Source organism: Manis javanica, chromosome 11 (genome assembly GCF_040802235.1).
Source record: "Manis javanica isolate MJ-LG chromosome 11, MJ_LKY, whole genome shotgun sequence".
In the NCBI taxonomy this organism is placed as follows: domain Eukaryota; kingdom Metazoa; phylum Chordata; class Mammalia; order Pholidota; family Manidae; genus Manis; species Manis javanica.
Window position 1 is genome coordinate 14,251,864 of NC_133166.1, and position 21,005 is coordinate 14,272,868.

The 21,005-nt window shown below is 37.8% G+C and overlaps 1 long non-coding RNA gene across 1 annotated transcript in view; it reads left to right on the forward strand.

Annotated features, from left to right (window-relative positions):
- LOC140844177 (uncharacterized) overlaps positions 1-1,011 on the forward strand; it is an 80,216-nt gene extending 79,205 nt beyond the window's left edge. The window contains exon 3 of the long non-coding RNA XR_012122384.1: positions 47-1,011. This is a non-coding gene — a long non-coding RNA (uncharacterized lncRNA). The remainder of the gene's footprint in view (positions 1-46) is intronic.
- Positions 1,012-21,005: the final 19,994 nt, after the last annotated feature.

A 21,005-nucleotide genomic window follows, 5' to 3' on the forward strand; every position in this document is an offset into this window, starting at 1 on the left:
CCAGTGCAATAATACCATGTAGTTATTATTGTCTTCATTCTTTCAGGTGACAAGCAGAAGCTCAAAGAAATTATCTTAACCAAGGTCACACAGATGATAATATCAGGTTTGAAGCAAAAAACTTTGTTCTTCACCACTTGCATGATTGTTTTTTAATTACAATATAGCAAAGTTTCAGCATAGTAGGTGTTCAAAGTCTGTTTTCATACATTTATGTTTTCTTTTTCATTCAGCAAATGTTTATTAAGTGTTCACTATGTGCTAGATTCTAGTTACTGTAGATGTACACCAGTGAATACAACAAAAAACATCCCTATACTCCGTACTTACTGAGTTTATATTCTTTTGTTCTCCTTTATGCCGTCAGCATAAAAAAAACATGACTGAGTGATCAAAATTACAGAACCAGTGAGAGGCAGATGACTTCCTATGCCTTTAGATATGACACTAGAAGAAGAGCACATTAGTTAGGTAATATTCCAAGTAGAATACATAACCTGAATTTAATCATTAGGAAACCTAAGACAAATGCAAAATTGGGAATGGTTTATTAAGGACACAAGGATGAAATGCATTCTTCAAACGTGTCATGAGAGCAAAAGAACAGCTATGGAATTTCCAGACTAAAGAGTCCGAAAGACAAGACAACGTAATCAATAGTTGACCCTAGATTGGATTCTTCTAGAAGGAAAAATACTACAAAAGATATAATCGGTGCAAGTGACAAATCAGAAAATGAACAACAGGTTAAGCTTATATATAAGTTGATAAAAGTACTTGAATATATAGAGAAATATCACTGATAAAATGTACACTGAAATAACTAGTAAAAGGGCATGATATATGTATATAATCTTCAAATGTCTCAAATCTCTGTCTACAGATCAAATGGTAGACTAAATGTAAATGTAAAGAAAGGGCATTACAGGCATTTTATATTATTCCTATTTTTACAACTTTTCTGTCTGTTTGAAATTATTTTTAAATAAAAGTTTTCTAAAATCAGATACTTTCTGCAGTTGTCTAATTTAATCAAAATAAGCCCTGAAAATATTGTTAGCTATTAGCTTTTCTGTTCTGTGTCTATCTTAATCTGCAAAGTGGGGTTAATAGTATGATTATATACCTCATATGTTGTTGGGAGGATTAAAAATATTAATAAACACAAGATGCCTAGAAAGTTCCAGGCAAATAATAAGGACATAATAAATGTTAGCTTCCATTGTGTTAGTTGTGGTGGTGGTGGTGGTATTGGTGGTCATTACATCATCATTATTGTAAACCAAAGCCCAGGGATCAAGGGAGTCCATGACAGATCACAGATTGAAGTAGTGTTTTTGATTTCCGTTTCTTCTCTTTTCTACCATATTGTATTTCTTAATTTGAGTTTGGTCTAACATTACTAGTGGCATTCCCTAGTTTGAGGGAAGATAATTTCAGCATTAAATTTTCAGGCTATTGCAAGGACAAGACAGGATAAGGTGTACATGTTTAAAGGGAAGTTCTCTTCTGGCTTTTCAGATGAATTTGTCCTACAATCTGAAATCACACAGCTCAGAATTCATCATGAAATTTTCTAATATCACTTAGGGTATAGACCCCGAAAAGGCTCCTTTGTGTCTCATACAGCCTTACAAATTCTTTGTGGTCATTAAATAAAAAATCTGTAATTTATAGTTAACCCTTTTTACTTTGATTACAAAACTTTTCCATGTGCCTTTTAAACATTTCATGTGGCTATGACTCACTCATACCCCAGGGCTTTCCTCATACTTGACATTGGGTTAATGGTTACAGGAAACCTAGGTTGAATTTGAACTCGATTCTGCCTGTAGTCCTAAACATTTCTTCTACTACATGGAATCCCTAATTTTAAAAATAGTTTATGACATAAACCATCATAATCTGTTAAAAATCTAAGTCTGCATCTGAAAGATTTCTGTGGAGTAAATGTTTTGAATTGGTTTCTAGGCAAGATCCTATCCTGCCTAGGAAAACAACCTGAAAAGTTTTAACTCACTCATCAATTAGGCTTAATGCTCAAAACATAGGGGCTTAAAGATGAAAAATCAATTCTTGTCGATGTGTGTGTGTGTATTTTAAATTTCGGTCCTTATGAGGGAAGTGCTTGTTTCTGAGACCGATCCCATTTCCGTTATTTGATTGATTGTTAAATCTAATGATGAGTGAGCTGTTCAGCCAGAACCCCCAGCAGCAAGGTCAGCGCGCTGATTGTGGGCGGGGGTCTGTGCGGAGAGCCCTCCCCGCTGCGGGAGCATCCTGAGGACGCAGACCAGCGGCGCGGCCGGCGCCGGCAGTCACGCCCCCACGCGCGCCCCCGCGCGCCCCCGCCGGCGCGCACCGCTCCAGTGAGGCGGCGCGGGTCGCTGCAGTCCCGGCTCCCTCGGCCGAGGAGCGGGCGGCGCTGGCCGGAGTGCCGGAGGAGCGCCGCAGCCCAGTTTCGGCGGCAGCCGGGGACGCGCCGCTGGCACAGCCGGTGGCCGTCAGCCACCTCGCCGCCACTTCCCCAGCCCGGCCAAGAGGGCACCGTCTCCCCCGAGCGCGTCCGCCGCGGAGGAGGCTGCTCCGCGAGGAAGGTAGGACCGCTTCCCGCTTCCCAGCCGACTCCCCTCGCGTGCCGGCTGCCTCACCTTCCACGGGCAGGTGGGCGCGTGCGGTTTCTTGTTTCAGGTGCAGGAAAGCCTCAGTCGTAGCAGTCACTTTGACAAAGTCTTTTTCGCTGTGGGGGAGCAGAAAGAGAAGGGTTTGATGGTTTCAGCAATGATTTTCCCCATGAAAGTTTGGGTGCAGAGGGCAACTCCATTTCTCTCTCCCCGCCCTTACAAACATTCTGCAAAACATGGAACATCTTCAGTTTGTGATGCACAGCGACTCCTCATTTAGCGAGTGTGCGGTTCTAACCTTTTGAGTTAGTTGACAGTTGTTAGCAACTCTGCGTGTGTAATTGAAAGACCTTTAAATAGTCTCTTCTTCTGCAGTGGAAAACATACCTCGGTCTTGAAAAACAAAAGCCAGGCGATTCAAACTCTTCCTCAGCGTTTAACGTTCAGTGATAGAGACGGGAGTGAAAGTTGCTGAATCACATAAGTTTAATATTCATGCAAATTGCTGTATTTGCCAGAGAAAGCCAGGAAGCAAATGTCTTTTCATCTTTTTGAGCTCTTACACGTATCTGGATAATGTGGATTTGAAAAGGAAGTTTTTGATTGAGATAAGTCTTTTATGGTGAGGTGGGTAAACTGATTATTTGACCTAGTAAAGAACTCAAACTGGAGGGGATTTCTTCTGCTAAAATCAGCTAGGTTCTGGGATTGCATTTAGGGGTTTCTTATCTGACGGATTCATATAACATTCCAAAGTCTGGTTTGTTGACTTAGGTCTCCTTGACTTAGTGATGTTAGTCTTGCATATATTATTACCCTGAACATTTCCTGACTTGTTCATGTTTTCCCGGCCACTATTCTAAGTAAAGAAAAATTATTAGAGAAATACTACAAAAACTTTTTAAACATCCCAATCCCTTAATGTTAATTTTAATTATTTCATGCACATCATCTCACAAGAAGTTTTATGAGAGAATAATAGCCATAATTCATCCATTGAGCTGAAGTGATCATACGATCATATGGAACATAATTTTTAGAAGACATGTTCTATACGCAAGTCAGGTTCATGGTACCTTTAAGCTGTCAATGAGTTCAAAAGTGAGGTTTTAAAGGAGTGTGTGGTAAAGCAGTGAATTAATCAGAAGATGCAGGTTTTTGTGACTGTTTTTACAGGTATCACTGTATTGTGCGCACTTAGAAAAGTTAGTGTGTCTTCTCATTACTCTTCTGGGAAGTCCCTCTAAGCCACAGCATATCTTGATGGCATGTCTGTCTTGATGTGGATGACCTCAGTTCTGATGTGGGAAGATGGCCCATGACTTTAGACAGATCAGGGTTTGTGCTTGAACGTAAAGGCATCACCTGGGATCAGGACTTTTCAAGCTCTGTCAGCCAGGTACCTGATAACTTGTCCTCTGATAACTCTAGGGACCCCTCCAGCAAAGAGGCTTTAAAGGCAGAGGAAAGAAAGAAGAGTTGTCTTCTTCACTCGTCATTAATGTTTAATGCAACCTATCCCTCTGCAGTGCTCAATACAGACTTTCTGTCCAAATATTTAGCATACATTGTCTGTCATTGCATTTGGTCCCACAATATCTATGGTTTCTACATTGACTGCTCTTAAAGCAATTTGGCAAAATAGATTCTATAGTCTGTTATACCATAACAATACCAAGAAAGCACAACTTTACTTTGTGTTACTTCATACTTGGATTCATTTTCAAACTTGGAAAAACCTGCTCTTGTTACTTTCTCCATGATGTGGGGGCAGATGATGGCGCAGTCCAAGGTATTAATATTTCTTCTAGTAAAATTAGGAAGTTAGAAGCAGCCAAGGAGATGGAGAAAACATAATTCTTTATTTTTTAAATTAATATCAGGCAGGTGGTGTGTACTTGGAATGCAGTCTTGGAGAGTGAACACTCTCTCTCTTTTTGTTTTTCTTTATGCCAGTAATGACCAATTCAAACAACATGAGAGATTCAGATCTGTGATCTTCACCAGGCTTTTTATGGAGGTGAAAGATATTTTAATTCAGTTGAGCTGGCTTTCTCATTCTTGTTCTCCTTTACTCCTTCTCCCTAACGTAGTTTTGTGAGGAAGGTAAAGAGTTAGCCAGTTGCTTGCACATTATGGATTGCCATTCAGAACGGTCTTTGCTGAGAGGGAATCAATTTCATTTTATTTGGAGCCAGAGGTGATGACTCCTTTGTCACCGTGCTGGCTCCTAGTCACCAGCCTTCTTAATTTTGAAACACTTTTTCCTCCTCTATATCTGATCGCCTTTCCTGGGTAGCTTGGTGAATTGGTGTTTGGGAATTTTTTTTAAACAAAGGCAAATAATGAGCAGTATGGATTAAATCTTAGCGCTTAGTACTGTTAGATCACACACATTTCAAATCTCAGCAATCACTGGGGTAAGGTTGATGGTGCAGTCCACTGACATTTGTACACATGTGTGATGATTTTACAGACCCCTTCTGACCAAGGTAAAAGGAAGAGAGGGGAGAAAATACAAGCAAAATTTGTAAGCTTTCATGAAATGCAAACAGGTGCAGAATACTGAGAAAACCATGTAGTTATACTCACAAGCCGATTTTCTCCAAATTGCCTTGGATTATATACTAGCTCCAACAATGGCATATTGTCTGCACCCTTCAGGGCTTCATTGAGTGATAGCTGTAAATTAGAACGAAGTGAAGAAAATGCTCTGCAGTTTCAATATTGAGGAGAATTAGGATCCAGATGGTAAAGCTTTTTATAGCAATACACTGGATGGTGTTAAAAGCTTCTGTGGCTACTGCCCTATTATATCTCTCTGCTAAAATGCAGTTTGGCGGAGGAACTGATTGCTAAGACCCATCTTACAAACCTAGTAAAGTTAACTTCCTGTCCATGTGAAATTTTCCATCTTTGTTGGCTTATTTTAATTTCCCTAGTCCTTAATTTTTCTTCCACTCTAATTCCAAATTCAATCAAAAGTAGATAATGCGATTTGTTGTTTCTGTTGTTTTAACTTTAAGGTGATGTTTTCTCTAACACTTCCCCCCCCTTGATACATTTAGCATATTACAAATACATTTGAAAAGTATTTGAGACTGTGTAGACATGGATGCAGAATAGTTATTAGACAGGTTTCCGTCTGGCTTTCTAAATGTGTCTGGTCTAAGGCTAACTCTTCTAATTAACTTGTCTCTGTAAAAACAATTCTGATGAGAACTGATGGGGCAGTAGTTGTTTCCTTGTTCAACACTTTAGGTTTGCTTTAAAGGGATCGTTTTTCTCCTTCCTTGTACGCTTTAGTGAAAATCCCATTGCCTCCAACCTCTGGGGCCACAGTGGCACATCTGCTCAGGCATGGATACAGAGCGTGAGCCACCCAGTGGTGATGAATAGTAATTTCGATATTTTTAGCTGAGATGCCCAAGTTGATGGACAAGGGCACTGCTAGTTGTCTTGTTATATTGCAAAGGGGTGTTGGTGTTGTGAAAGCTTACATCAGTGGTATTTTCTGCTTTTCAAATCAATTTTTAATACAGATATATTCATTTATGTGTCATTTTTCTAACCTGATAACCTATCTTTTTCACCTCAAATTTTTGCTTCTTGAGTGCATGTATTTTTAAAATGTCAATTACTTTTCATGTACTTAATAATACATTTTAAACATATGTTATACATACTAAAGTATAGAGATACTTTAAAAAGAAAAACTTCATAGAGGAAGCAATAACATATTTCCCCAGGATATTTATACTGCACTTTGAATCTTACATATAAAAATAGTTTAATGTATCTGTATGTTCATGCTGATGAAATATTTGTGTGTATATATGTATGTATATACATATTAATAGCATGAAAGAAAAATATATATAAAAATAAATGTGTCTTTCTTCTATATCAAAACAGAGTTATTAGGGGTCATTTCCTAAGCTTTTTTTAAGACTCTAAACTGTCATATCATTTACCAAGGCTGCAGCAGCTCATGCCTATTTCCCTGCTCCTTTTCTGTACAGCTCTCTCCAGGTGCTTCAGATAGCACTAGCATTAGGATAGCTGGCATATGTATCTGTTGACTGGAAACAACTCTTTGGAAGGGTTGTGGCTAAGGGCATGCCTTTAGGAAATGGAATTGATGGTAAGATACTATGCCAACAAAAGGCATGATTATTCCAGGTAGTTATTCCCAATTTAGAAGAATTGGGAGCAGGCGGGAATGATCCATGTAAACCAGGATTTGTTTTAATTTCATTTTACTCTTCTCAAAATAAAAACCAAACTTAAGAAGTCAAATGGCAGGGAATCTGGTTAATTATTCCATTCCCACATTTTGGCTCTGATCAAGTGTGTTGGTTTGCTTTCTAGGTCTTGAATTCAGTCTGCTTCTAGGCAGCCCCATGTTATTCTTGCTGACCTTCACCTGCCCTCATTTACTTGGGCACACAGCCAGTATGAACTAATAACTCCATGTGCATTCTTTAAAAAAAATTGCAGAAAGACATTGTTTTGAACATTTTTCTTCCAAGTAAGTTTATCTATAGCTTGAAGTATGAATATTAACAGACATTAATAATTACATAATTTCAAGAGTTAATGTAATGATCCACTTATTTGAAACCTAAATGGCACAGAGAAGTTCATGTATCTTATTCCATTTATTGTTATTGAGATAGAGTCAGGTAAAATAAAACTGTTCTATTTATCAAGGGTCAGCTCCCATGTCATTATTAGGAAATACAAAAGGCATATTAAAATAGTTTTAACATAGCAGGTAATAATCTTCAACATTCAAACCTTTAGAGTATTCCCAATAAATGTTAGATGTTCCTGAAAATCATTAACAAGTTTGTGACTAATTTATGAAGTTTCATTTGAGATGTCCTCCATGTGCATCAATGATGGAAAGTACAATCTTGATTGGAATCTTGATTTTCACAAGCCACTGTTTTCCTTGTTAGTCTCTAAGCTAGAACTCAAAGAGATGTATTACTAGATGCACAGAGTACTATGGTCATTTGAATATATTTCAGGGTGATGGCTAGTAAGCAACACAGTTATTCACTCACAAAAAAATAAGGGAAAAGGGAAAAAAGAGACTTTTATTTCACATGACTTTAGGATATGAATCATTGCAGAGAAAGCAACTCCCCATCTTTCTGTCTCCCTCTCTTTCCATCTCCTTCCCTCCCACACTTCCCCTCCCTCCTTTCTTTCTTTCCTTTTTCTGTTTTTCCTTACCCATCCAACATACGTATTTAACCTAGTTTTCCATTTAAGGACCTAAAAATCCCTAGTCAACATTCACTGTTTGAATTGTGATGCATTCTGTTAATTATTTTCCACAAGGTCCTTTAAATGTATGTAAATTAGACTTTTGATGAACTGGAATATTTTACAGATTCTCTGCATAAATCACACTAGGTTAAAAAAATCAACCTGTTTAAGGAGCAGGATATTTTTGGACCTTCCTCATTTGCTTCAGATACTGAGGGCATCTCAGTACTGTTGCCTTGAAGTATATGCCGTCAGGGACAGGCAGCCTGCACACTTCTCAGCATTTCAGAGAGACATATTCCTACATTTATCCCTACCTCTAAAGAAAACTGCCTATTATGTGTCCATTGAATATTATTATCTGCCTGCTATATGAAATTGAAGCTGTGAATGAACAGGTGTGGCAGTATAAATGCTCTTGTTTTTCTAGACTAGTTTTCCAAGGTAATGTTTATTTATGAATATATCTATTTATTTGCTTCCATAATGATATTTGCTATTATCATCATTATTTAATTAGAAGCAGTAATTTGAAAAACATCACACTCTTTTATCTGTGTGGTAATCCAAAATAAATCATTCTTAAAGTGATTATAAATTGTCTTATTGAATACTCAAGTAATAGGATAGTGTTTAATCATTCTAAATAAAATGTCATTTAGAACAACTCAGTTGTCTTATATACTGTGGCAACAAAGATTGTCACACCATGTTTTTGTATTAACTTTTTAAATAACCAGCAATAGTGACTATATTATTTATTCCTGATTTTCTTGAATTTTAGTCTGAAAGTTTCCAATGCATTATTTGTTCCTTATAATGGCTGAGGTTTTTTTTTTGATGCACCACTCTTATCCCAGTTTTTTTAATCCCCTACTATTCTCTTTAAATGTAACAACAATGAGAAAACAGTATTTCCAATACGAAAAGGAAAATAATATTCCCAGTACCACTTCACATTCTAGGATTTTTTACTTTACAGTGATTGGATATAAAATGGTTGCTTGGTAAATCTGAAAGCAGTCTTGATTTGAGGGGATTTCTTAGTTGGTGGAGGCATGTCTGCCTAGTGGTAAACTAGCTGTTCTCCTTGATTCAAGGGATCTGATGTAATCTGCCTTGCGAAGGACCACGTCTTTAGCTGAGGGTTTGAGAAGGAAAGTTAGGCAGCTACCGAGAACCAGGAAATATCATACACTCACCAATTAGTGTGTGTCTCCATCTTAAGACTCTAAGGAGTGTCATCTTGTTCACAGGAGAATTTCACATGTTTTTCTTTCTGATTTCACTGACCATTTGGTTTCATTTTCTAGGTTTTCTTATGCTCACCACAGAATTCACATTTGTGGTTAAAGTGAGACCAGTGTATCTCAGATGTTCTGGACTATCCTTACTTTTGGTGTGTATTCAACAAATTGAGTGCATCTTTTAGCTACACTTAAAAAAAAAAACTACTGAAAAGGATATTAAAAGAGCATAGTCCCCCACCTAAAAAGACACATCAACCACTCTCACTTACCTTTTACAAACATTCAGAGATAAAAGACAAAGATTTAAGTAACAATTGCATTTTTGCCTTTGTTAACATCCCTGAGAAGAATCCCTTTTCAACATTTAAAATTCTTTCTATATTTTCTGCCTTGTAATGTATAGGCTAATAAAAATATGACTAACTTTCTCATGTATATGGCCATTTACTGTATTCAAAACTTTTACAAATGTTTGGTGTGTGGTGTCTCCTTTCCTCTGAAAATGTCTTGAGGTTAAGGACTATTTCACAAAGATCAGTGTTATCAGAATCTTCACAAAAATAAAAATTGCCCGACATACTTTAAAAAAAATAATAGCTTTTCAGTAACATTCCATGGAGGTTATTCTCATTTAGTGTTTCTGGGGTGGTAGAATTAGTATTTTTATCTAATAATTTGTATAATCACAATCACAGAAGATTGGCAAATGCTGAGGTAGATCTTTGTATCCTTCATTGTGACTTGCACATAGTAGGTACTTGATTTTTTTTTAATTTACAAAGCTTCACCTTATTAGATCCTCCTACTAAGACCTTTTTAAACTTTGAATCTATGATCTGACTGAATTAGTTTAGTCACTCTGCGATGTGTCATCAACAAATTTAGTAAGTGAGACTTCTATGTCTTCTTCATTTTCATCTATGACATTGAACAGAATGGAGTTCAACAACCTGCCAGAAGTTTTCCTGTAGTTTGGCATTGAAGCAATAATTCATATTACTTGTCATCAATGTTTAAACCACAAAGTCATCTAACTATGCATCTTTTATTCTATATGCTTTTGTTCTGTTGGTAAGGATCTGTCTCCATTAAGACCAAATTTTTACCAATTAAGAAAAGCTTTGTTGACATGTTTTCTTATAAGCCTGTGCAGTTTTCTGATAATCACTACTTCTTTTTTGAAATCTTTACAAACTCTGTGTATAATAATCCATTACAAAATTTTTGCTGTAGATTGGGTCATATACATACATGCAAATTCACTTTTCCTTATCATCAATCTTCAGTAAACTCCTGCTTTCTGGAATTTTTGAATAATTAACAAGAGCAGTTTTACAATCATATGTAACCAATACTTTTGCTAAAGTATGTGCTCTGTAACTGCATTCCTACTTCTTAGTTTCAATCCTAGTTGGCCTACATTTGTGTTACCATTTTTAGAGTGAATAGATACTTTTTTTTTTTCTTGGAAGCAAAAATTTCTTGGGTAATTTATCTTTTCTCAGTTTTTATTAAAAATTATTTCATTATCCCAAGCTGTTAACTTTCTCCCATATACTTGTTTTTATTGGAAACATACTTAAATTAGCTTTCTTCTATAATTTTTATCATTTTTAGGGATCTCAGCCCAATCTAGATTTTAGCCTTGATGAAAAAAAATTATATAGATAATTTTATGTTTTATTTTTTTTTATTCCAAGATCTACATGAGTATTAAAAATCTGGGCTTAGACATTCATCATAAGTCTGTCAAGCATTTGACTTTTTGTTTAGTCAAGACCACAGAATAAATAGCTTTAGGAAATCTTGAAATTAATACTATGTTTGATGAATACAGTATTAATGCAAATTTGAGGGTGTTATATCACTGCTAAAGCAGTAAGTCCAAAACTTGACTATTATTTTCCTGTAACATTTTGCATTTGGGAGTGCACTTAAGACATCTTGAGACATAATCAGAATTAGTCAGAGAACAAAAAAAAAGGCATTGAAAGGTGAAATCATAATCGTCCACAAAAGAATGCAAATCATAGTATACTGCCAATAAGTAAAAGTTACATTTATAAGTTGTTTTTTTTTTTTTGAGAGGGCATCTCTCATGTTTATTGATCAAATGGTTGTTAACAACAATAAAATTCTGTATAGGGGAGTCAATGCTCAAATGCACAATCATTAACCCACCCCCAGCCTAATTCTCATCAGTCTCCAATCTTCTGAAGCATAACGAACAAGTTCTTAAATGGTGAACTAATTCTTAAATAGTGAATAAGTTCTTACATGGTGAACAGTACAAGGGCAGTCATCACAAAAACTTTCGGGATTGATCACTCAATATGAACTATAAACAATCAGGTCAAATATGAATATTCGTTAGATTTTTATACTTGATTTATATGTGAATCCCACATTTCTCCTTTTATTATTATTATTATTATTATTTAATAAAATGCTGAAGTGGTAGGTAGATGAAAGATAAAGGTAGAAAACATAGTTTGGTGTTATAAGAGAGCAAATGTAGATGATCAGGTGGTGCCTGTAGACTATGTGTTAATCCAAGCTAGACAAGGGCAATAATACATCCATGGACGCAGAAGATTTCTCTCAAAACAGGGGGGATGAGGCTCTAAGCCTCACCTCTGTTGATCCCCAATTTCTCAACTGATGGCCCCCCTGCAACTGTGCCTGTCTTAGGTTGTTCCTCCCTTGAGGAATCTTACCCGTCTCTGGCTAACCAGTCATCTTCTGGGGCCATACAGGGAAATGTAAAGTTGGTAAGTGAGAGAGAAGCCATATTGTTTGAAAAGCATAGCTGTTTACTTCTTTGCATATTTATGCCCTGTGGCTTCTATGCCCAGCATTTGTCTTGAGGTATCTTTACCACTTTGAGGAGTTATGATACTCGGTGAATTCGATATGAGGCACGAATTCTATATAAGGGTTGTAATTAGGAAGGAAGAAGAAAAGCTATAGAGGTAGCAGATGGAAGAAAACATGGGAAAATTGATTATTTCTTTGACATATCTTCTTGTAGAGTAACTTAAGCATGTATAGGTTTTAAACTCCTAATTAAATTGTGCACACACATGAACATAATAGGAATACAGTTACATAACCAAAGCAGATGTATAATTACCAGCTATCTCCAGTGAAGCCAAGAAAACCAGTAAGGCACCCTAGGCATTTGTGAAAATTTGTCTATGATATAATGGATTTTGTCCAACTGTACTTGAACAGTCTGAAAGAAATCAGACAAATTAAAACAACCCATTCCTGGGAACTGTTCACATCCCATATGTTCTCTTAACAGTAGATAGTCTGTAGTTGTAAGATTTTGGAGCGCTACAACTTGCACTTCTCCTAATTCTTGGTTGAGTTCCAACAGTATAGATCCAGTCAAATATTTGTTTTACTGTATGCACAGGCCAGCTTAGATATCTCCTTCTTCATTCCAATGTCAAGTCCAGGAACCGGTGGGATGAATGCAGCTACAACTGCAGCATTGCCTGGATCTCTATTGAGGTTTTTTGATGATCATCTTCTGATATGTCTCTTCCAGAGAGTGCTGAAGTTGGAAGTTCTTCTTCATATCGTATCTTAGTTCATTTTCTGGGTAGCCAAATTAGGCTTTGATCCTCTGTATAAACACAAACAGACCCTTTGCCCACACTTTGATATGTCCCTTATATCATTGTGTAGAGAAAAGAATATTATCAGACAAGTGTACATCCATAGCCGATCATCTGACACCCTTTAAGTGATCAAAATTAAGCATATTTGAAACTATGCATTAATTGTTGATTTACAGTTAGTTTTATCCTATCAGGGAGTAATCCCCCTTCTCTTTCTTTCTTTTTTTTTTTTTGTTATCTTTAATCTACACTTACATGAAGAATATTATGTTTACTAGGCTCTCCCCTATACCAGGTCTCCCCTATAAACCCCTTTACAGTCACTGTCCATCAGCATAGCAAAATGTTGTAAAATCACTATTGCTCTTCTCTGTCTTGTACAGCCCTCCCCTTTCTCCCACACCCCCATGCATGCTAATCTTAATACCCCTATTCTTCTCCCCCACCTTATCCCTCCCTATCCACCCATCTGCCCCAGTCCCTTTCCCTTTGCTACCTGTTAGTCCATTCTTGGGTTCTGTGATTCCGCTGCTGTTTTGTTCCTTCAGTTTTTCCTTTGTTCTTATACTCCACAGATGAGTGAAATCATTTGGTATTTCTCTTTCTCCACTTGGCTTATTTCACTGAGCATAATACCCTCCAGCTCTTTCCATGTTGCTGTAAATGATAGGATTTGCCCTCTTCTTATGGCTGAGTAGTATTCCATTGTGTATATGTACCACATCTTCTTTATCCATTCATCTACCGATGGACATTTAGGTTGCTTTCAATTCTTGGCTATTGTAAATAGTGCTGTGATAAACATAGGGGTGCATCTGTCTTTCTCAAACTTGATTGCTACGTTCTTAGGGTAAATTCCTAGGAGTGGAATTCCTGGGTCAAATGGTAAGTCTGTTTTGAGCATTTTGATGAACCTCCATACTGCTTTCCACAATGGTTGAACTAATTTACATTCCCACCAGCAGTGTAGGAGGGTTCCCCTTTCTCCACAGCCTCGCCAACATTTGTTGTTGTTTGTCTTTTGGATGGCAGCCATCCTTACTGGTGTGAGGTGATACCACATTGTAGTTTTAATTTGCATTTCTCTGATAATTAGTGATGTGGAGTATCTTTTCATGTGTCTGTTGGCCATCTGTATTTCTTCTTTGGAGAACTGTCTGTTCAGTTCCTGTGCCCATTTTTTAATTGGATTATTTGATTTTTGTTTGTTGAGGCATGTGAGCTCTTCATATATTTTGGACATCAAGCCTTTATTGAATCTGTCCTTTACAAATATATTCTCCCATACTGTAGGCTTCCTTTTTGTTCTATTGATGGTGTCTTTTGCTGTACAGAAGCTTTTCAGCTTAATATAGTCCCACTTGTTCATTTCTGCTGTTGTTTTCCTTGCCCAGGGAGATATGTTCAAGAAGACGTCACTCATGTTTATGTCTAAGATGTTTTGCCTATGTTTTTTTCTAAGAATTTTATGGTTTTTGCCTATGTTTTTTTCTAAGAGTTTTATGGTTTCATGACTTACATTCAGGTCTTTGATCCATTTTGAATTTACTTTTGTGTATGGGGTTAGACAATGGTCCAGTTTCATTCTCCTACATGTAGCTGTCCAGTTTTGCCAGCACCATCTGTTGAAGAGACTGTCATTTCCCCATTGTATGTCCATGGCTCCTTTATCAAATATTAATTGACCATATATGTTTGGGTTAATGTCTGGAGTCTCTTATCTGTTCCACTGGTCTGTGGCTCTGTTCTTGTGCCAGTACCAAATTGTCTTGATTACAATGGCTTTGTAGTAGACCTTGAAGTTGGGGAGTGAGATCCCCCCTACTTTATTATTCTTTCTCAGGATTGCTTTGACCATTCGGGGTTTTTGTTGTTTATATATGAAATTTTGAACTATTTCTTCCAGTTCGTTGAAGAATGTTGCTGGTAATTTGATAGGGATTGCATCAAATCTGTATATTGATTTGGGCAGGATGGCCATTTTGACGATATTAATTCTTCCTAGCCATGAGCATGGGATGAGTTTCCATTTGTTAGTGTCCCCTTTAATTTCTCTTAAGAGTGACTTGTAGTTTTCAGGGTGTAGGTCTTTCACTTCTTTGGTTAGGTTTATTCCTAAGTATTTTATTCTTTTTGATGCATTTGTGAATGGAGTTGTTTTCCTGATTTCTCTTTCTATTGGTTCATTGTTAGTGTATAGGAAAGCCACAGATTTCTGTGTGTTAATTTTGTATCCTGCAACTTTGCTGTATTCCGATATCAGTTCTAGTAGTTTTGGAGTGGAGTCTTTAGGGTTTTTTATGTACAATATCATGTCATCTGAAAATAGTGACAGTGTAACTTCTTCTTTACCAATCTGGATGCCTTGTATTTCTTTGTTTTGTCTGATTACTGTGCCTAGGGCCTCCAGTACTATGTTGAATAACAGTGGGGAGAGTGGGCATCCCTGTCTTCTTCCCAATCTTAGGTGAAAAACTTTCAGATTCTTGTTGTTAGGTATGATGTTGGCTGTGGGTTTATCATATATGGCCTTTATTATGTTGAGGTACTTGCCCTCTATACCCATTTTGCTGAGAGTTTTTATCATGAATGGATGTTGAATTTTGTCAAATGCTTTTTCAGCATCAATGGAGATGATCATGTGGTTTTTGTCTTTCTTTTTGTTGATGTGGTGGATGATGTTGATGGACTTTCGAATGTTGTACCATCCTTGCATCCCTGGGATGAATCCCACTTGGTCATGGTGTCCGATCCTTTTGATATACTTTTGAATCCGGTTTGCTAATATTTTATTAAGTATTTTTGCATCTACATTCATCAGGGATATTGGTCTGTAATTTTCTTTTTTGGTGGAGTCTTTGCCTGTTTTTGGTATTAGGTGATGTTGGCTTCATAGAATGAGTTTGGGAGTATTCCCTCCTCTTCTGTTTTTTGGAAAACTTTAAGGAGAATGGGTATTATGTCTTCTCTGTGTGTCTGATAAAATTCTGAGGTAAATCCGTCCGGCCCGGGTGCTTTGTTCTTGGGTAGTTTTTTGATTACCGTTTCAATTTCTTTGTTCATAACTGGTTGGTTTAACTTTTTTGTTTCTTCCTTAGTCAGTCTTGGAAGGTTGTATTTTTCTGGGAAGTTGTCCATTTCTTGTATGTTTTCCAGCTTGTTGGCATATAGGTTTTCATAGTAGTCTTTAATAATTCTTTGTATTTCTGTGGAGTCTGTCGTGATTTTTCCATTCTCATTTCTGATTCTGTTGATTTGTGTTGATTCTCTTTTTCTCTTAATAAGTTTGGCTAGAGGCTTATCTATTTTGTTTATTTTCTCAAAGAACCAGCTCTTGGTTTCATTGATTTTTGATATTGTTTTATTCTTCTCAATTCTGTTTATTTCTTCTCTGATCTTTATTATGTCCCTCCTTGTGCTGACTTTAGGCCTCATTAGTTCTTCTTTTTCCAATTTTTATAATTGTGATGTTAGACTATTCATTTGGGATTGTTCTTCCTTCTTCAAGTGTGCCTTGATCGCTATATACTTTCCTCTTAAGACTGCTTTTGCTGTGTCCCACAGAAGTTGGGGCTTTGTGTTGTCGTTGTCATTTGTTTCTATATATTCCTTGATGTCTATTTTAATTTGTTCGTTGATCCATTGATTATTTAGGCGCATGTTGTTAAGCCTCCATGTGTTTGTGAGCCTTTTTGTTTTCTTTGTAGAATTTATTTCTACTTTTATACCTTTGTGGTCTGAAAAATTGGTTGGTAGAATTTCAATATTTTGGATTTTGCTGAGGGTCTTTTTGTGGGCTAGTATGTGGTCTATTCTGGAGAATGTTCCATGTGCACTTGAGAAGAATGTATATCCTGTTGCTTTTGGATGTAGAGTTCTATTGATGTCTATTAGGTCCATCTGCTCTACAGTGTTGTGCAGTGCTTCCATGTCCTTACTTATTTTCTGCCCGGTGGATCTATCCTTTGGTGTGAGTGGTGTGTTGAAGTCTCCTAAAATGAATGCATTGCAGTCTATTTCCCCCTTTAGTTCTGTTAGTATTTTTTTCACATATGCTGGTGTTCCTGTGTTGGGTGCATATATATTTAGAATGATTATATCCTCTTGTTGGAGTGAGCCCTTTATTATTATGTAGTGTCCTTCTTTATCTCTTGTTACTTTCTTTGTTTTGAAGTCTATTTTGTCTGATATTAGTACTGCAAACCCTGCTTTCTTCTCGCTGTTGTTTGCCTAAAATATGTTTTTCCATCCCTTGACTTTTAGGCTGTACATGTCTTTGGGTTTGAGGTGAGTTTCTTGTAAGTAGCATACAGATGGGTCTTGCTTTTTTGTCCATTCTATTACTCTGTGTCTTTTGATTGGTGCATTCAGTCCATTTACATTTAGGGTGACTATTGAAAGATATGTATTTATTGCCATTGCAGGCTTTAAATTCGTGGTTATCAAAGGTTCAAGGTTAGTCTCTTTAGTATCTTACTGCCTAACTTTGCTCGGTTATTGAGCTGTTATATATACTGTCTGGAGATTCTTTTCTTCTCTCCCTTCTTATTCCTCCTCCTCCATTCTTCATATGTTGTGTGTTTTGTTCTGTGCTCTTTTTAGGAGTGCTCCCATCTAGAGCAGTCCCTGTAAGATGCCCTGTAGAAGTGGTTTGTGGGAAACAAATTCCTTTTGCTTTTCTGGGAATTGTTTAATCCCGCCATCTTATTTAAATGATAGTCATGCTGCATACAGTATCCTTGTTTCAAGGCCCTTCTGTTTCATTGCATCAAATATATCATGCCATTCTCTTAAGGCCTTTAGGGTTTCTGTCGAGAAGTCTGATGTTAGCCTGATGGGTTTTCCTTTATAGGTGACCTTTTTCTCTCTAGCTGCCTTTAAAACTTTTTCCTTGTCCTTGATCTTTGCCATTTTAATTATTATGTGTCTTGGTGTTGTCCTCCTTGGATCCTTTCTGTTGGGAGTTCTGTGTATTTCCGTGGTCTGTTCGATTATTTCCTCCCCCAGTTTGGGGAAGTTTTCAGCAATTATTTCTTCCAAGATACTTTCCGTCCCTTTTCCTCTCTCTTCTTCTTCTGGTACCCCTATAATACAGATATTGTTCCTTTTGGATTGTTCACACAGTTCTCTTAATATTGTTTCATTCCTGGAGATCCTTTTATCTCTCTCTATGTCAGCTTCTATGCATTCCTGTTCTCTGGTTTCAATTCCATCAATGGCTTCTTGCATCTTATCCAATCTGCTTTTAAATCCTTCCAGAGTTTGTTTCATTTCTGTAATCTCCTTTCTGGCATCTGTGATCTCCCTCCGGACATCATCTGCATCTCTGTCAGCATGTTTGTGATTTTTATTTTGAATTCTTTGTCAGGAAGACTGGTTAGGTCTGTCTCCTTCTCTGGTGTCTCTGTGATCTTGGTTTGCCTGTAATTTTGTCTTTTCCTGGTGATAGGAATAGTGTGCAGAGCTGGTACGAGTGACAGCTGGAAGAACTTCCCTTCTTGTTGGTTTGTGGCCTTCCTCTCCTGGGAGAATAGCGATCCCTATTGGCTTGTGCTGGGCAACTGTGTGCAGACAGGGCTTCTGCTTCCTGCCCAACTGTTATGGAGTTTATCTCCTCTGTAGCTGTGGTCGTGGCCTGGCTGGGGCTGCTCCTCCAAAGTGGTGGAGTTGCGTTGGAGGGGGAGTGGCCGGGAGGCTGTTTATCTCTGTAAGGGGCCTCCGTGCTCCCTGCAGCCCAGGGGATTAGAGTGCCAGGAGATCCCGGTATTCCCTACCTTTGGACTAAGTATCCTGCCCTGCCCCTTTAAAACTTCCAAAAAGCACCTGCCAAATCAAAACAACGACCACGAAAAAGAAAACAGAAAAAACAGCCAATTGTTTTTCTTTATTCTCCGGCGCCAACCTTGGTCACCCGCTCAGGACTTGCTGCCCTGTTTCCCTAGTATTAGGGTCCCTATCCCTTTAAGACTTCCAAAAAGCACTCGCTAAAACAAAACAACAACAAAAAAGAAAAAAAGAAAAAAAGGTGGCCGCTCACGTTTCTTTTGTTCTCTGGTGCCAGTCTCCAATACCCGCTCGCTTGTCTTGCTGCTCTGTTTCCCTAGTATTGGGGTCCCTGTCCCTTTAAGACTTCCAAAAAGCACTCACCACAACAAAACAACAACAACAACAAAAAAAAATGGCCACTCATTTTTCTTTATTCTCCGGCTCTAGCTTCAGGCACCTGCTCACCAGACTTGCTGCCCTGTTTTCCTAGTATTGGGGTCCCTATCCCTTTAAGACTTCCAAAAAGCACTTGCCGAAAGAAAACAGCAACAAAAAAAAAAAAAAAAAGAAAAAGATGGCCACTCGCTTTTTTTTGTCGTCCAGCGCCGGCCTCCATTACCCACTCATCAGTGTTGCTGCCCTGTTTCCCTAGTATCCAGGGCCCTGTGCATGCACTGTGTCTGTGCTCTGGTCCAGATGGCTGGAGCTGGGTGTTCAGCAGTCCTGGGCTCCCTCTCCCTCCCTGCTGACTCCTCTCCTCCTGCTGGGAGCTGGGGGGAGGGGCTATCCGGACCCGCCGGGCCAGGGTTTGTATCTTATACCCCTTTGCGAGGCGCTGGGTTTCTCACATACCGCTGTGGTCTGGATGTTGTCCTGTGTCCTCTGGTCTCTATTCTAGGAAGAGTTGTCTTTGTTATATTTTCATAGATATATGTGGTTTGGGGAGGAGATTTCCGCTGCTCTTCTCTCACTGCCATCCTGGCTCCACCCTCTTGTTTTTTTTTCTTTAAGTAAAATCTTTTTGGTGAAAGGTAGCTGGTATTTAGACTCATTTTTTAAAAAGCACCCTAGTTTGAATGACAGGATTCTGGAAAGATGAAGATTGCATACAACAAGGAAACATTATAGTCAATACTGGCATATTGGATTGTTTCTAAAAAATATAATATTACTGCATTTCTTTCTGTGGCTGTTCCCTGAGGACGAGTGAAATCTTTTTAGGTTGATGAGTATTTGATTTGCTTTCAGTTGTATTTTCTGTTTGCTATAGCGAGGGCAGACCCAGAATGTGGGGTAGGACAGTATCAAGGGAGTTTGAGTTACTATTCCATAAACTTAGGTATTGAATATTATAGGACTCTGTAAAAGCCTTTCTCTCCAAATCTGTCTCTTATCCTTATTTTCTTCTTGAGCAGTACAACTCAAAACAACATAGGAAAACTATCAGATTTTTTTTTTTTCAGGAGCTGTAGGAAAGGTACTGTAAATTTGGCTTAATTAAATACTCTTTTTAGGGAATATTGAAAGGCCACCGACATCCTGATTTTTGTGGCCTGACATACTTCTTTCCCCTAATCCTCTAAGAGAATTCCAGTTAGGTACCTTTATTTAGGGAAAGAAAAGAAAAAAGGCACAAAAGTTTTGGTATGAATCCAACATCAGGCCTGTTTCATAAGAGCAGAAGGTGAGCATGTGAGGGAAATGTCTTTTGCTTTTCATTTTCATGTCTCTAGGTTGTACATAATTTAAATCCCTTGCTTGGCTAAGCTTTTGTAGAGGAAAATATTAAATGAAATAGGTGAGAGTTGGTTTTTTTTTAAAGAAGCTAAGAGAATGAATTTAAGATTGTGATTTCAAAACTCACTACCTGAGTTGTCTCTCTGCAGGAGAAGAGGGAATTGAGATCAGGGTCAGAATTCAGATGTGGTGGTCAGAATAAAGTGCTCACACAACATTCTGAGTCACAAGATGTGAAGTACTGAGCTAATATGACATCTGAAAGACAGTGTCGTAGAGAGGTAAATTAGAGAGCTTAGAAGTAACTCATGACTGTCTCACACAACATTCGTACTCATTACTACATTTTATTAAAAAAAGAAACAAAAATAAAAAATACCAAAAAGGATGCCTGTATGAACAGAGAGCAGTGCATCACCTCCTGTTTCTTTCCAGTTCACTGCATCTCCCCTTTCACTGTCACTGAGGTTACCGTGTGAATTCCTGTTCAGTCAAATGTGGCAGTGCTGACAGAAACCAGCACAGCGAGGGTCAATGTTTCCGGTTGCTTGGCTTTGCCTTTACTGGTAAGGGGTGGATTCTGTGCTTAGCATTTCATTAATATCTTCTATTTTATTCTTCAAACCAATCTCATGAGATTGGGTCTATGATTATTTCCTGTTAGGAAATGAGGAAATTGAGGCCCTGGGAAATTACAGAAAGGTCACAAAAATCCTAGC